Source organism: Gorilla gorilla, chromosome 6 (assembly GCF_029281585.2).
Source record: "Gorilla gorilla gorilla isolate KB3781 chromosome 6, NHGRI_mGorGor1-v2.1_pri, whole genome shotgun sequence".
Classification (NCBI taxonomy): domain Eukaryota; kingdom Metazoa; phylum Chordata; class Mammalia; order Primates; family Hominidae; genus Gorilla; species Gorilla gorilla.
This window is the reverse complement of record NC_073230.2, coordinates 26,036,945-26,055,729: the sequence shown is the minus strand read 5'-3', so window position 1 is coordinate 26,055,729 and position 18,785 is coordinate 26,036,945. Positions and strand designations below refer to the sequence as shown.

The following is an 18,785-nucleotide window of genomic DNA, read 5'->3' as shown; positions in this document are numbered from 1 at the left end:
ATTTTGAGTGTAAGCATTATAAAATCTAGAAGACGCTTACATTAGGGGTAGTTGAGAAAAATCTCTTAGAACCAGACTTGAGCTCCTTGAAAGCAAAAATGTCCCTTAATCCACTCTATGTGCTCAGAGTGACCACAACTTCCAGCCCAGTGTTAAGTGTGAATAAAAATTTGCTCGCCTCCTTTTCCTTCTCTCCTGTCTCATTTCCCAAAATTAAAAGGGACAACTGTGAAAACGACCTATTTCTTTGGAACAGCTTGAATTAGAAGATTGCTAATGAAACTCTAAAAAAAATGACAAAACTAATGGACTGTTCTTTCCAATATATTCAGTTCCTTCTAATCTTTATTCTATGAAGTAATAGACTGAGACTGTATTCAGTCTATTATAAATATATCTATTATATTTATATATAATTATATCTATTTATATATAAAAGAGATATATAAATATATCTATTATTCAGTCTATTATAAATATATAATTAGATATATAAATATATCTAATTATAAACATGTACAACTTCTTAGACTATACACTTTAATAAAATTTCTTCCAACAAAATTTTAAAATATTTCCTGCTAGTCAGCCTAAAGTTTCAAATTTTAACATACCTATTTTTAAAACTCAGAAACTTTCTGTAAACATAAACTTCCTGATTTTTGTCTTTCATATTCTCCTCTTAGTATCTGCCCCTTAAAAGAGAGATGAGACCTTAACAGTCATGGTCTTTCTTCATGTGGCAGCTTCTCCATTCTCTTTCTGACTAAATATTTTCCTGTGGTCTCATGTCACTCATCTCTAGGATTTACTCAGCACTATATCTGGATTATCTGATTTACTTATTTTAAACAAGGGAAAGGAATTAAGATGTTTCCAATGCTTACCTATGAAATAGCCAACATTTTATTCCTCTTCCTGCCTTCCGTATCACAGAGTTCTTCATCACTGAATTCTGTGTCTACTCATCTTCTTTTCCAACCCTGGAGTCCTCAGTGAGACTCCTCAGTTCTCTAATTCTCTAACATTAATATGCATATCCTCTGTCCTTCCCCACCCCTTCTCTATCTGACAGTCATCTTTCACTTCTAGAGGACTCATAACATCACTGTAATAACAATAAATAAGTATATTAATTCTTAAAAAAAGATAAATATTATCCTAGTAATAAATCCAAAGAGAAATGATTTTCTACATACGTATATGTAGTGGTAATGGCAAACACAATTGATGTGTCTTTAAAAAACATTTTATAAAAGCTGGAGATATATTCATTGTTTTCTTATAACTGTACTACAAATGAAAGATCCCTTTTGTAATAGCCTCTATATGGAATATTTAAACCCATGTAATTAAAGTATGTCTATTATTTATGGGCCTGTAAGTTTATCTATTTCCCTTAAGAAATACAGATTTGAAAAATTGTATTTTCCTTTATAGGATTAGCAAATTAACATATTTTGGCACTACTATGACATTTACGATTTCTCAGAATTCTGTCAATAATCAGCAAATTAGTTCTGAAAGTTTGTTTATGGCAAACATATTTGGAAAGCCCAACTTGAAATAGGTTTTACCTTTGAAATACCTTATTTGAAAAACTTGTTAAATATTTCGATGCAGAAAGAAAACAAAAATTTGTGGTTTTAATAATTTGTTTTCCATTGAAAATATCTCTCATCATTGTTTTTACAAAGAATATCCCAAACATATGCTATTTCTAAATAGATTTTGAACTTTATTCATCGTTGGACTGAAGTTAACTTACAAATGACACCACCTAAATTGTTATAAGTCACTACTTTTATTAGGATAGATGCTACATGGTACTTAATTTTAGCAAAATTGCCATTCTCAGTGATATTAGATATCACTTATTCGTGTTCAAAGAATAAGTGTTAAGGGTTAAGAGACCAGATTCTGAAACAAAACTCGCTGTCTTCAAACCTGGCATTGTACATACTGCCATAATAAAGAAAATCAGACCTGAGGAAAGTTAGTAAACCTCTCTGTGACGGTTCTCTCATCTATAAAACTGGTGAGAAATAATAAAATCTATTTCTAGGATTATTGTATAGAGTTAATAAGATATAGGTAAGATGCCTAAAATGGATCTAGCACATAGTCACCAAAGTTATCTATTCTACTATATAAGTCTGTTAACATTAATTTTCTTCAAAATTATTATTGAACAAATATATATTATTCTTGCTAGTTGTGATCTCAGAATCCACTGATTACCCATTTATTCCTGACCAAATAATACCCTAAAGTAATGTGCTGTTCCCTTATCAGTGCTTTACTATGGAAAAACACAGTGTGGTGTCTAAAGTAGGTTAAACATCACTGTCATGTAATAAATTATTATGCTCTTCTTGCTATTACATTCTTTATTCTCCAAATATGATTTATACTACAAAGGTCTCAATGCATTTCTCTGGAAAATACAGCTTTAATCTCATAAATCTTACATGATCACCCATTATAATGTTTCAAAAAACGAAGGATTTCACATGACTCTATTGTGTTGTTAGCAGCAGTTTTTAAATAAACAGGAAAGAACGTAATAGGAAAGAATATATTATCTGCACTGTTGAGGCCCCAAAAATAAAACGCAAATCCTGCTTCTGAGTAAACTTGATTATTACGGAGGTGCAATGTGTACATGGGAATAGCATAGCAGCAAAGGCAAATTAAAGGAACGGAATTGTAAGATTTCAACATCACTGTTTTGGGGCAGAAAACATAGAGGATTGGGTAAAGTTTCCTTTGAATTGAAGTGCTTACGATGGCTTGTGAAGAAAGGGTAGACAATTTATACTTGAAAAGTCCACTTACGAAAGGCCAAGCGCATTAGTGAAAATCCACACAAAACTCTAAACAGAAAAGTTTATACATCAAAGCTGCCCATTAGATGGATGAACGCTGGTTAGGGTTTTGCTCTTAGTCGAGGTTATTTGGGAGGTAAACTGCAAACTCCATCTAAACGTCTAGAGGGCGCAAGTGAGATAAGCTGTCCGAATGAGATGGTCCTGGGAATTTATCAGAATGACCGGGGAAACAGTGCTTGTTTTTGCTATCGTTGTTAAACTGTGAAGAGGTGAGCCTAGGCTTGCTCTGGGTTATTGTCAAAATTTGGAGGGAGAGCATTACTGCACATAAAACCCAGAAGAGGCAAGACTGGAACTCATACTTCCAATAACAAAGTTTAAATACACTGAATTGATAACATCATCTAAGCAGCTGGACACTAGGAAAATCCATTTAAATAACCCCCTCCAAACACCTCCCACTTTTTAAACTCAACTAATTTGTATTTGGTGCTTGCTTCTTAAAAATTAACGAGTTCTTAATCCACTCTATCATTGATGGACATTTGGGTTGGTTCCAAGTCTCTGCTATTGTGAATAGTGCCGCAATAAACATATGTGTGCGTGTGTCTTTATAGCAGCATGATTTATTATCCTTTGGGTATATACCCAGCAATGGGATGGCTGGGTCAAATGGTATTTCTAGTTCTAGACCCTTGAGGAATCGCCACACTGTCTTCCAGCAGCCATAAAAAATGATGAGTTCATGTCCTTTGTAGGGACATGGATGAAGCTGGAAACCATCATTCTCAGCAAACTATCGCAAGGACAAAAACCCAAACACCGCATGTTCTCACTCATAGGTGGGAATTGAACAATGAGAACACCTGGACACAGGGTGGGGAACATCACACACCGGGGCCTGTCACGGAGTTGGGGGAGGGGGGAGGGATAGCATTAGGAGAAATACTTAATGTAAATGAGAAGTTAATGGGTGCAGCACACCAACATGGCACATGTATACATATGTAACAAACCTGCACGTTGTGCACATGTACCCTACAACTTAAAGTAAAATAAAAAATATATATATTAAAAAAATTAACGAGTTCTGAAAATATAATTCTGTTTAAACATTGTATCTTCTTTAGGTGATGTGACTTAGAATGCTTTTACTAAGACTTGTGTTCAAACTCAGAGGGAAGAGTTTGCTGTGACTGATTAGTGAACTCTGTCTTGGACACCGAAAGGGTTTCACCATGATGCTCATGCCACACATGTGCCTGCCTTGGTGTATACTTGTGCTGTCCTACATGATAATCACTAGACACAGGTGGCTTTTTAAACTTAGATTCAAATGAATTAGTTAACAAAATTAGTTATGAGCTAACTAATAAATTAGTTAACAAAAATTTAGCTCCTAAGTCATACTAGCCACATTTCAAGTGTTCAATTTCAAGTGGCAACATGCAGCTAGTGCCTACTGAATTGAACCATGCCAATATAGAACTCTTCCATCAAATTATATTTGGCAGTGCTGGTCCATACTATTTTCAAAGAACCACATATGTACAGCTACAATAGGCTAATGCATTCTCTCCAAGAATGTCTCTTAATTACCTCTGTATTACCTACTTCAAAATATATATAATGACATTAAAATATGCATTTTGAAATAAAGATACTGAAGGCTTACAACCAAAAAAAAAATAACATCTTAATGTCTTTTCCCAGCTATATTCCTCGGGTGGCTTGGATCTTTGCTTTCACTCAAGAATGCCTATAATCTGAAAATATGAAATAGTAGTTCCTCAAGAAGTAAGGTGGTTCAACTGTTCATCTGCTGAATTAAAGTATCAATCAATCTATTAGGAACCTATTACATGTGCCTCACTATGAAGACTGTGAGCTCCTTAATGTCAGAAATCCTTTTTTACTTACACTGGTTTATTTAATATTTATGTCCAGGCCCAGCACAAAGTGTGGTTTGTCAAATAAAGGAGGAAGATGTTACAAGCACTATATTCTTAGATATTTTTATCATCTAATTGGGATGAACAGGATAAAAACAACATTATAAAATTTAATATCTCATAATTGACAAAATTACCAGCTTTTATAGCAAAAATTACAATGATATGAGAATACAGATAAGGGAAGTGTTAGAATGAAGGTTCTATGAAAAATAACTTTAGAATTTATCTTGTATGTGAATAAATGGGAAATAATGGAGGAATCACTGTGAATATTGAAATAAAAATGCAAATAAGAGGCTAAAAAGCAAATAAATCTATAAAACAGGAGGCTGATACACATAAAGCAAAATAAAGTCACTTGATAAAAAATCTTACGTGTCACGTCAAACTGTTATTATGTGCTGCTTTTCATAATAACATGGTTCTTAAGCCAGTCCCCCTTCCCTCCCACTCCTCTCTCCAATTTCTTTGCCATAAAGAACACTTCCATTTTAAAGTAACTGAGTTAGAGGCTGAAAATTTAAGGAAAATACAATCCCAAATATTTCATCATTTATTTTGTATCTCTTAATTTACTTCATTAGGTAAGTCTAAAGACATATAAATGCATGTATTTGCATGGAATATTTCCTCAGTGTTCTCAGTTCTATAGTTGTGAATATTATAAATTAGGAATCATTTTTCAATAAATCTCATGATTATACAACAGATGGCTAAATGCTTTTAAAGTCTTAATTATTATTTTTTGCCATTTTCTCATTCCAATCTTATCTAAAATGTCCTGCCTGTTCTAAATGAGCATTTCATGAGGAGTGAAAAATATGTCATTAGACTTTTCTGCAGTTACCAGTTATGATTAATTTGAGATACCACTGTGCAAAAGCATGGTCATTTATTTCTTATATATTCTTCAAATCATTAATATATTTTTTATCACACCTCTTTATGAAACACAATTATATATTTCCTTCTTAGTTTCATATACAATCTTAGGAATCATTTGGTCCATTTGCACTTAACCGAAAAAACAGAAATCTAAAATCATGAAGCACTATGCTCATAGTCATGTGTTAGTGACAAGGTTAAGACTAAAACTTAAGTCTCCTTTTGCCATTCTAGTTCTTCAATAATTACATTATATGGCTACTACTAATATTTCCCATCACTAATGCCATACTATTATTCTTAATAATTCATACTGGCAATATGTACTGAGACTTATGTCACGCACTGTACTGGGCAGTATATTTTTGCTTACAATAACACTGGAAGGCAAATATTTTCCATATTTGCTATTTGAAGAAACTGAGGCTCAGAGAAATCCTGCACTATGTGCAGGTCACACAGCTCTCATCAAAAGTGCCAAGCTAGAATTCTCAGCTTTGTTCATCTAATGCCAAGACATGAAATTATTTTCCATGCTTTGTCTTTCTAGGCTACCTTAGCTTTTCTGCAAGCAAAATATTTGAGTTAGATTTTCGAAGTTCTTACAAGGCTGATTCATTATCACACAATTGTCATTTGATACTTGCTCTTAGCTCCAACTACTTGTCATACAAATTGCATATGCAATCAATGAAACCAGCTTCTCACTTACTGAACTGTGAAATTTAAATCATTTTGTTCATTGATTTGAAACTAACATACTTAACTTTTTCATCAAAAATTTTTAGGATTATTAATTTCTACTATGTTTGTTATTTTAAAGTAAAAAAAGTATAAATTATACATTTGTATTATTTCTTTATCATGAGGAATCTTAGTATTCTGGACCATTTAATTGTTGGGTAAATACTATGGTAATTAATCAATTACAACATTTACAAGTACCTTGTATACCACTAACTCCCTGCCACCAGAAAGCACTACTAAACTATAAACATCCATTAGAGCAATTCAGATTTCAGATATGTTAGTTTAAAAAATGAGCATCTTAAAATCAACTAAATATGTTCTTTTGAAATTGCCAACTTTTCATAATCTAAATGATTACATCTATCAAAATGACTGCTTAAAAAGTAAATTATTATCTAGAAAAAAATATTACTTTAAAAGTGAGTCTTATTTTGAAAAAAAGCTAAAATTTTCTAATTTGATACAGGTCAAAAATTGGTTTGATTTTCATACCTTGCTAAATGGTTTAATGTTATGAAAACAGTAAGACAAAAATCGACAAAAAGTCCTTACAATTCCCAAGTCTTGCTTACAAAATGTGACTTAAAATAATTTCAACCTATTTTCTCTCTCTCAGTTTTTAGCATATGAACTTGTTAATCATGAGCAAGCTGGGCACTGATGTTAATCTTTAAAATATATATAATCATTAATTTGTAAGAATAATATTGCTCAAATATGAATTTGTCACCTCAAAAAACGAAAAAGTTGAGTTTTAAGAAGTATTTTTAATGTTTTACAGATTTAAAAGTAAGTGGTAGTCTTCTGGTTTCATTTCCACATGTGAAGAACTGGGAAATTTTCACTCCCAACCTCACCACAAGTAAAAAGCTGAACAAAGTAAAAATTAAAATTATTTTCTTAGATCTATCAGAGAATTAAGGTTGCAGGGCAAACTGCCATGCTAAAATTTGGAGAAACAGGAAAATACAGAAAATCACAGCTGAGTTCAGCTTACAGTGAGCAGAAGCCACTGGAGTCAGTAACGAAGAAATATTTAAATGAGGTAATTTTAATGAGGTGTTGGAGGCATGAATTGCTGGAGGCTGAATGTGAACCAGCTTGAGAGTTAAAAACTCCAGGGGCAGCCGGGCATGGTGGCTCACGCCTGTAATCCCAGCACTTTCGGAGGCCGAGGTGGGCAGATCACAAGGTCAGGAGATGGAGACCATCCTGGCTAACACGATGAAATCCCATCGCTACTAAAAATACAAAAAATTAGCTGGGCATGGTGGAGGGCGCCTGTAGTCCCAGCTACTCGGGAGGCTGAGGCAGGAGAATAGCGTGAACCTGGGAGGCGGAGCTTGCAGTGAGCAGAGATCATGCCACTGCATTCCAGCCTGGGCGACAGAACAAGACTCTGTCTCAAAAAACAAACAAACAAACAAACAAAACTCCAGGGGCCCAGTCTCAGAAGAATCCTACATTTTCATGGGTTTCACTTCCAGGAACCCAACCAGTTTCTCTCAGTGAATATATGAGAAAAAAATCCCTTTCTGTTTAAGTGAAGGTAGGGAGTATGCGTGGGAGAGGGAAGAAAAGTAACCATTTTGTAATACTTGTCTAATGAAAAAGTAACAATTTTGAAATATACACAAAGGATTCTTCATAACAACAGCCTACTCTCTAAGGGAAAATATTTTACAGAGCCTTATCTGACCTAAGGGAGAAGGCAACTAGTAAATCTCAGCTTCCTATCTTACTTAAGGGGAGGAAACAGGCTAAGAAGTAGTTCAAGGGATCACAGCATACAAACTCAGGCCCACTTAAAAAAATGAAATTTAGTTGTAAGTTGAACATTTCTCCTGTCCAACGCCTTACCATCACATCAACCAGGTTCTGCATTATAACACTGAATTAAAACAGAGGGAGCTACAGGACACAAATTCTATTTAAGAAGGAGCTCTTAGGGAAACCCCAAAGCAATAGGAGAAGGAAAAAAATCAAAGGAAACTAGAGAAAACTGAAGACTCTGACATTTACCACTACAACAGATATTAAACAAAGCCCAGCCAGATTAACATAAAACCTCACATCAAAAGTATAATTACTCAGTTTCTATTGTCCAATATATCATGTCATGCTTTTAACAAAAAATTATAAAGCATCCTAAAAGGCAAGAAAAACAATGTGAAGAGACAAAGCAAACATCAGACCAGACTCAGTTATGACACAAATTTTGGAATTAACAGAAAGGGAACTTAAAGTAACTAAAAGTAGTATGTTAAGGGTTCTAATGGAAAGTTGGCAACATGCAACAACAGATGGATAATATAAACAGAGAAATGGAAACTCTAGGAAAGATTGAAAAGGGAATGCTGGAGATCAAAAGCACAGCAGTAGAAATTTAAAAAAGGTCTTATCCGGGCGCGGTGGCTCACGCCTGTAATCCCAGCACTTTGGGAGGCCGAGACAGGCGGATCATGAGGTCAGGAGATCAAGACCATCCTGGCTAACATGGTGAAACCCCGTCTCTACTAAAAATTAAAAAAAAAATTACCTGGGCGTGGTGGTGGTCCCAGCTACTCGGGAGGCTGAGGCAGGAGAATGGCATGAACCCAGGAGGCGGAGCTTGCAGTGAGCCAAGATCGCGCCACTGCACTCCAGCCTGGGCGACAGAGCAAGACTCCGTCTCAAGAAAAAAAAAAAAAGGTCCAAATGAGCTCATCAGTAGACTGGACACAGCTAAGGAAGGAATCAATAACTTTGAAGATATGTCAATAGAAACTTCCTAAAAAGAAAGGCAAAAAACAATTTTTTTAAATGGAACAGAATTCCCCAAAACTCTAAGAAAATTGCAAAAGGTATAACATATTCCTAACGGGAATAGCAAAATAACAAGAAAGAGAGAAAGAATAAATATTTGACATAATAATGGCTAGGAATTATCCAAAATTAATGACAGACACCAATCCATAGATACAGGAATCTCAGAGAATATGAAACAATATAAATACCAAAAACTCAGTATCGAGACATATCATGTTCAAATTGCAGAAGATAAAAGATAAAGAGATCTTCAAAGAAACCATAGAAAAAAAGAAAAACTTTATCTATAGAGCAACAAGGATAAGATTTAGATCAGATGTCCTGTCATAAGCTGTAGAATAAGAAAGAAAGTATAGTACAAAATGTTGCCAAAAAAATTTGAAAAAGAACACAAATTATCCTAAACAAGAAGGAGAAATAAAGCACTTTCTTGGACAAACAAAAACTAAGGACATTTATTGCCTGTAGGCCTGCCATACAAGAAATGTTAAAAGTTTTTCAGTGAGAAGGAAAAGGATATAGGTCAGAAACTCAGACCTATATAAAGGAAGGAGCATATGAAGGTAAAAGAAAATCTTTTATTTTGATTATCAATTGATCTAATAGTTAACTGTGCACAACAATAATAGGAACGAAATACTGGATAATTGTAGCTTTTGGAAAACAGAAATAAATGACAGCAATATAAAGAATAAAAGGGAGAGATTAGAAATACACTTTTATAAGGTACCTGTATTACCTGTAAAGTGGTATACTGTTATTTGAAAGTGGACATGGATTCACTATAAATGTATTCATCAAACTGTAGAGAAACCACTGAAACATATTTTTAAAAGAGGTACAATTGATATATTAAGAGAGTAGAGAGCACTGAATTATATAAAGTTCTGAACAGCAGAGGAGTCACAGAGAGAAGTGAATATTTTTTTAAAAAAGTAAATATAATGAAGAAAACAGTTACAAACATTGTAGATATTAATCTAATTATATTAATGATCATTTTAAATGTGAATTGTCTCAATACACGAAGAGAGGCTGTCAGTAAATTTAAAAAACAAGACCTAACTACATATTACCTAAAAGAAACCCACTTTAAATATAAGACACAGATCAAAAGTAAAGCAATGGAGAAAGATATAACATGTTCACACTAAACAGAAGGATGTTGGAAAAGCTATATTAATTTCAGACAGAGCAGATTTCAAAGCCAAGAAGATTATTGAAGATAAAAGTGGTGTTTGTTACATATTGATAAAACAGTCACAGTTCTCCAAGAAGATATAACGATCCTTAATATGTATGCTCCTAATAATGTCACATCAAAATACATGAGGTAAAACCTGTTAGAACTGGAAGGACAAATAGACAAACCTATTACGGTTGGAGACTTTAGTACTACTGACCAAAACAGAATACATTCTGAGGCATAAGATGTACCTCAACAAATCTAAAGGAACAGAATGTGTACACAGTATTTTCTCAGCCCACAATAGAAATCAATAACAGAAAGATTTAAAAAAATAACAGAAAGACAGCTAGCAAATACTCAAGTAATTAGAAATTAAATAACATGACTCTAAATAAAACATGACTTAAAGAAAAACTCTCAGGATAAATTTCAAAATATTTTCAACTAAATGAAAATGAAAATACAACTTATCAAAATCTGTGGGATGCTGTAAAAGCAGCAGTGCCTAGAGGCAAATTTATAGCATTGTGTATATATTAGAAGAAAAGATAAAAATTGAATAATCTGAGCTTCCACTTTAAAAAAAATAGAGGAAAAATAACAATCTAAGCTTAAAGTAGGCAGAAAAAAAAGTAAAAATTAATGGGAAATTCAAGACAATTATAACCAGGAAATCAATGGAGAAAACTCAACAAAACAAAAAACTGGTCCTTTGAAAGATCAACTGATGAAACTACAGTCAGGCTGTCAGGAAAAAAAAAAGTAAGAGAGAAGAAACTAATAACTAATATTAGAAATGAAAGAGGGGTCATAACTATTGATGCTGTGGATGTTAAAAGGATAATAAAGCAATATTATGAATAACTCTATACTGACAAGTTTGAAAACTCGAATTATTTGAAAAACACAAATTACTAAAACTCACAAGTGGAGAAAAACATAATTTAAATAGGCCTATATCTAATGAAATAAAATGAATCAATAATTAATAACCTTCCAAAAAAGAAAGCACCAGGTCCAGATGGTTTCACTAGTAAATTTTACCAAATACTTAGAGTGTAAATGGTATCAATACTCTAATCTCTTCCAGAAAATAGGAGGACTACTTCCTAACTCTTTCTATGAGGACAGCATTATCATACTGCCAAAATCAGATACAGACATTATAGGAATAGATAGCCATTGATCAATTATCTCTCCTGAATATAGATTTTAAAATCTTCCACAAAACACTAGCAAATCAAATCCAATGATGTACAAAAAGTGTTGTATAACACAAGCAAGTAGGATTTCCTGGTATATGAGGCTGGTTCACTACTTGAAAATTGGCTAATGTAAACCATCACATCAAATGGCTTTTTAAAAAATTGTATGATTATATCAGTTGATACAGAAAAGGGACTTGACAAAACCCAACATTAATTTGTGAGGACTCTCAGAAAATTAGGAATAGAGGGAACTCCTGAATTTGACAACACAAACACAAAATCTACAGCTAATATCACACTTGATGGTGAGAAACAAAATGCTTTCCCCTGACATTGGGAACAAGGTGAGGATGTCCCCTTTTACTTCTCCTGCTCGACATCTCAACATCATTCTGAATGTCCTAGCTAGTGCAATAAGACATGAAAAAGAAAAAAAAAGGCATACAGATTGGGAATGAAGAAATAAAGTAACGTTTTTGTCCACAAATCACATCGTCTATGTAGAAAATCCCAAAGAATCAATGACAACAAACAACTCTGGCAATGAATAAGCTGTTATACCAATTGGCAAGATAGAAAGTTCATATACAAAAGTCAGCTGCTTTCCTATATGCCAGCAATGAACCATTTGAATTTGAAATTTAAAACACAGTAACATTTACAGCAATACCAAAAAAATTAGGAAAGTATAAATCAAACAAATTATGTAGAAGATGTAAATGAGAAAAACTAGAAAACTTTGAGGAAAGAAATCAAAGAAAATCTAAATAAAAGAATTATTCGTATTCATGGATAGAAAAACTCAGTATTGTTCAGATGGCTATTCTTCTCAACTTGACCTTTAGATTCAGCATAATCCCAGTTAAAGTCCCAGTAAGTAACATGGTCAACATAGCAAAACCCCATCTCTACGAAAAATACAAAAATTAGCCAGGCATGTTGGTGTGTGCCTATGCTGCCAAGCTACTCAGGAGGCTGAGGCGGGAAGATCACTTGAGCCCAGGAGATTGCACCACTGCACTGCAGCCTGGGAGACAGAGTGAGACCCTGTCTCAAAACAAAACAAAACAAAATTCCAGTAAGTTATTTGGTGGTTATTGACAAACAGATTCTAAACTTTATACCCAGAGGCAAAAGACTCAGGATAGCCAACACAATATGGAAGAAGAGTTAAGAGGACAGACAGTACCCAACTTTAAGAATTACTATGAAGTTACAGTAATCAAGACAGTGTGGTATTGGCAAAAGAACAGACAAGTAGATCAGTGAAATAGAATAGAGAGTCCAGAAATAAACCCACACAAATATATCTTTGACAAAGGAGCTAAGGCAATTCTTTGGAGAAAGGATAATAGTCTCTTCAACAAATGTTGCCAGCAAAATTGGACATCGATATGCAAAACAACGAATCTAGACAAGGACCTTATCTTTTCATTGAAAGTAACTCAAAAAGAATTATAGATCTAAATGAAATATTGTAAAACTTCTAGAAGAAAACAGGAGAAAATCTAGTTAACCCTGGGTTTGGCAAAACATTTTTGGATATAAAACTAAAAGCATGATCGATGAAAGGAAATATTGATGTTTAATAAAATTAGAATCTTCTGTTCTGTGAAAGACAATGATACAAGAATTAAAAGATAAACCACTGATTGAGGAAAAATATTTGTAAGACAAACAGCAAATAAAGAATTTATACCCAAAATACACAAATAATGATTAAATCTCAACAACGAGAAAAAAAACCAATTTAAAAAATGTAAAATATCTAAAAAGACACCACCAAAGATGATAAAGAGATAGCAAATGACATATGAAAAGATGCTTGGCACCACTTGTCATTAGGGAATTACAAATTAAAACCACAATGAGAAACCACTACATACCTATTAGAATGGCTAAAATTAAAAAAAAAAAAACTTAAAATACAAAGTGCTAACAAGTATGTGGAGCAACAGGAACTCTTTTATATTGCTAGTGGACATGCAAAATAGTACAGCCACTTTGGAAGACAGTTTGACAGTTTTTTGTTGTTTGTTGTTCTTTTTTTAACAAACAAGTCTTACCATATGACCCAGTTAATGTACTCCTAGGTATTTACTCAGTTGAGTTGAAAACATGTCCACACAAAGACTGCATATGAACGCTTATAGCAGCTTATTCATAATCACCAAAATTTGGAAGCAACAAAAATGTCCTTCAAAAGGTAAATGGATAAACAGTGGTTCAGCAATACAATGGAATATTATTCAGTAACCAAAAAAGCTTCAAGCTACCAAAATACATGGAAGAATCTTAAATGCATATTGCCAAATAAAAGAAGCCAGTTTGAAAAGGCCACATATTGTAGCTCTATGACATTCTGCAGAAGGCAAAACTATAGAGACAATAAAAGAATTAGTGGTTACCAAAAGTTGGGTGGGGGGAGGATGAATAGGTGGGGCACAGGAGATTTTTAGGGTGGTAAAACTATTCTATATCATTCTGTAATGGTGGATATATGACATGATATGACGCATTTGTTAAATCTCATAGAATCTTACAACACAGAGTAAACCTTAATATAAACTATGGACTGCATTAACAATAATGTATCAATAGTTGTTCCTTAATTGCAACAAATGTACCACATTGATGCAAGATATTTAAAAAGCAGAAACCTAGGGGTTAGGAGGAGGCAACAATATGGGAACTCAACAATATCTGCTCAATTTTTCTGTAAATATAAAACTTTTCTTAAAATTAAAGTCTGCTACTTTAAAAATGAAGTTAACAGCAGAAATTAAAACTCTGGCCCTAGTGAGCACAGAACATCAATCAGACTTCCTCCTACGATGAATAACAAAAACAAGCCTGCTGCTCCGTTTTTTATTTTATTTTTTAAGAGACAGGGTTTCCCTATGTTACCCAGGTTGGACTCAAATTCCTGGGCCAAGCAATCCTCCCTCCTCAGCCTCCTGAGTTGCTAGGACTATAGGCATGCAGCCTGCTGCTTCTTTTGGATACCACAGTGAGCTCTGAAATGCCAGAGAATACGCAAAATTAACAAATAACTTTACCCTCATTTTGACAGTAGCCTTGTGAGTTGCCCATAGCTTAAAAAGAAAATATTGATCACCTTTTTATTAGTTTGGTTATTTTATTAATAAAGGTAGGAGAATGTAAGACATTAAAAAGACCTTCTACAACAAAAAGAGATTTAGTTTTGGCATAATAGAAATAAATAACATTTCCTTATACAAACATACAGTCAAGAGTAAGCACTCCTTAAATCCTAGGTATGATCCTAAGTGCTTTACATGCATTATTTAATTGAATTCTAAAAATAACTGTGCAAATCAAGTGCAATTATTATCCTCATTTGACAAATGAGGGAATCGTGGCCTAGAGAGGTTAAATTAATCGCTCAAGATTGAGGACCCAAATTTCCAAGTGGTATGTGTGGATTCAAAGCCTGAATTACAATGGCCATATTACTTCTCAATTCTGAGAAAACTAGTATAAGATTCATTAAAAGAAGTATATTTCAATAAAAATAAACTTTGACAAGTTTAGTCAAAACAATTTAACCAAGACAGAGTACTAAGCTATATAAAAATGCTCCAGTGTTCGTCAATCTTGAATAAGATTTTGAGCAAATATCATTATAAGCCTAAGCCATCTTTAATGATATCTTTGCAGAAATGTGTATAATGTTCATGTATGCAATTCACACATGCACAAGTGTATTCTGAAAGACACAGAAAGAGGGAGAGACAGAGGAAGAGATATTCTAAACTATTAAAAATAATTATTGTGTTAATTTTTATTATAATGACTTGAATAGGTCATCAAGGTACTAGAACATAACTGCTGACTGCTATACCAAAAGGCAATTTATAAAGCTACATATCTCATCTCTGCCTTCTTTCCAGTTTACTCAGTGTGGAAAATGATATTGGCCTTCCAAAACCTTCACTTATGTTTGGACTCTTCCCATCTTTGAGTCTTATTCTAGTGTTGCTGACCATTAAAATAAATATTTCAGTGGGGCTGGAAAAGTCTCTTATCAGCCCAAGCCAAGCTTTACATGGCTTGTGCACTTTAAGAGGTTAATCTAGCCAGCTAACTCACTTTGTTCAGAAGTATTAAATGGAAAGACTGTAATATTCAAAGAAAGGCAAAGTTCATTGGGTAAAACCTCAATAATATAATGGAGCGTAAAACTTCCAGAAATTTTTATCACAATATTTTATGAAACATATGCACACACTCACTGGAACAGAATCCAATCAAATGGTTTTGAAGGTCAGTTCAAAATCACCACATATGTAGAATCTCTGTGAGAAATATGCACCATTTCCAAAGTGCCAGGAAATATGTACTATTTCCAAAACTTCCTTTCCCTACCTGATAGTTTATTATCAGTTCAGCAGTGTACTATATAAAAACAATAAAGTCATCTACTACAGCACGATACTATTTTCAGCCAAAGTATAAGTTTAGTAAAATATTCCAAATTTTCCTATCAACCTATCCTTGTGTTATAGAACAAAATTAATTACAATGTATAATTCTAGAAGGAAGTACTACTTTAAGTGTGGGCAATGCATATAAAAATTAAAAACAATTATGTTATTTTCCACTTCAAAACAAGTTATGTAAAGCCTTTGATGTTGTTGTGAAAGGAGGAGAAGTCACTCCATTCTTACATTTTAAAGAAAAGTGAATTGGAATGGGCATGATTAGAGCCAACTCTTAATATAATTCCATGTTTCTAAAACGCCCAAATTCTAGGAGCAACTATAATTCTCCTAAGGGGAAGGAAGTAAAGGTCCACTTTGCGTGACAAAGGTCAGATTTCTGCAGGCAAATGAGGTTTCTGTAGTTAACTGTTCCCGGGGTTATCACTGTCTGGGGAAGGTCCTAAAAGGTCAAGAGAGGTTTCAAATTGTGCTCACTGCTTAAGGGACATCCTAGGGCTACCTCAATCAATGTAAGATCATGAGGACTTTTCTAACTCTGATTCCAGTTTTACTCTCGTAAATCTTGCTTGCTAATACATATTGCTGATGTAGATTTAAAAGAAACTAAAATAGTATCATACATAGATCAAACGATAGAATACACTCATTTAACAACTTCTTTTAACTCTAAGATTGAGTTCAATGAAATCCAAGCAGACAACAGAGGTTTAGAATCTGGCTCTAATAACAAAGCATCACTCTACAGTAGCTGGGCTGGTGTTTACACTCTATGATCAATGACACTCTTCCAGATTTCATTTAGTATGATGTAGCTTTACACAAGCTATCTTAAACAGTTTCCCCAATCATCACATATGTTTTATTATGGTAAAATTTTATTGTTCGCTTTGTTTGTAAAGACTTTTGAGTCACTGAAATACAATAAACATTGAAGTAAAAATTATTTGACAACATTTCAGTGTTATTCTTTTAGTGCAAATATATGTCTAAATTTTCTCAGAATGGAATTGGAAATACACCAAATGGATTATATTTATAAAAGCTGAGGGTTCCACCTATTTTGTAATTAATGAAGGGCATCTCTAAGTATTTTAAATAGAGTATAGAAAGCATCTGTATTTAATTACATCTTATTTTTCTTAAACAGACAATTGGAATTGAATTAAGGAATATTTTGAAACCTCTAAAGAGATACTAAAGTATTAATGGCTGTTCAAGAACTTTATTGCTACGATGCTTGAAAATGTTTGGTTTTACAGATCAACAGCCAGACACTTCATAAATATCAGATTTTCAACATAAAAGGAAGAAACATGAAATACTGATCAAATACAGAAAAAATACCTCTAGAAAAGACCAGGGATTTTTCACTATTATTATATAGCACATAATAAGGCACAGAAAATGTCTTGCATATTTGTACAAATCTAAATAGGGTTTGTAACATATATATCCTGAGAAGGATTTCTTTTTAAATTGTGTTGTGGATTGAAAAAAATCTATGAGAATAAATTAACAGCTTGTTATTTATTCTTCACAGAGGAAAAACCTTAAGCTGTTCGCATGGCAACAGTGGGACACAAAGTATGGGTTTTTAGTACTTCTCCTTAAGTATTAAAAATATCAGATTTTCTCACTGGGTGCTTAATGTTCCCAAATGCCACTTCTTTTCAAAGTCAGTTATCAGTTCTGTAGTCAGTTTTCAATCTCCCAGTGGTAAGGATATATTCAAAGGCTCTGTGCTCAGCAGGATAGAAGTCTTTCTCTGTGAATGTAACTGTATCACTCATCAGTAACCTCCTGCCATAAGGGGAATCCATATTTTTCTTTCCTTTTAGTAACTCCTTAGATTCTTGAATGCCATTCACTGCCCTAAGACCTGGGGTAGTATCTGCATAATCTCAGTAAATAGCTCCTACTCATGCTACTCACAAATAAATGTCAAGCCTGCAGATCAAAGTCCCCACATTCTAAAACTCCTGTCCTTTATGGATCACTTTTCATAAACTATACTTATGTTTTAGAAATAACATAGAGGCTCACATTTTGCTTTCTTTCTTTTATCCTAGAAAAGTTTATTTATAAGACACTCTGATTTGCAGATAATAGTGTGGAATTCTGATGCAATACATAAAACTCAATTATCCTTGCCTTTGCATAGGCTTCTATTAAGGTATTTTATAATACTTATCATCTTTTAGTAGAAATGCAAAAATATTTGGGCTATTTAAATTAAAAAGCCACAGGTTGTTTTGCAATAGTTAAACATCCTTTCCTAGTGCCTTCAATATATGCTAGATGGCGAATAATAAATTCTTATTCATAATTGATTTTATTTTAAAATCTTCATTATGCCACAGGTAAATTATATGACAAAAAATAGCTTCGGCATGTGTTTTTACAATCTATATTCATTTTAATTTCTCAAAATTGCTTGGGAAAATGAATATAATTATTTGAAATCATTTTCACTCTGCAGATTTCATATATAAAATAAATAAATCTATACTTCTTCAAGTAGATCTGAGTCAAATACAATAGACCAAGCTATCTTACATGAATATCTTTTCAGATCAGTTGTGGAGATAAACACTGTTAAATTTACTACTGTCTCTAAAGAACTATATTTGGCAAACAACGTGAGATTTAGAATAGAATGTACACAAATGCTATTTATATGTATATCTAGTTAA

The 18,785-nt window shown here is 33.3% G+C and overlaps 1 protein-coding gene across 4 annotated transcripts in view; it reads right to left on the bottom strand.

Annotated features, from left to right (window-relative positions):
* Positions 1-18,785, bottom strand: part of HDAC9 (histone deacetylase 9) — an 857,715-nt gene that overhangs the window by 394,602 nt on the left and 444,328 nt on the right. The gene's annotated exons all lie outside the window — the stretch shown is intronic.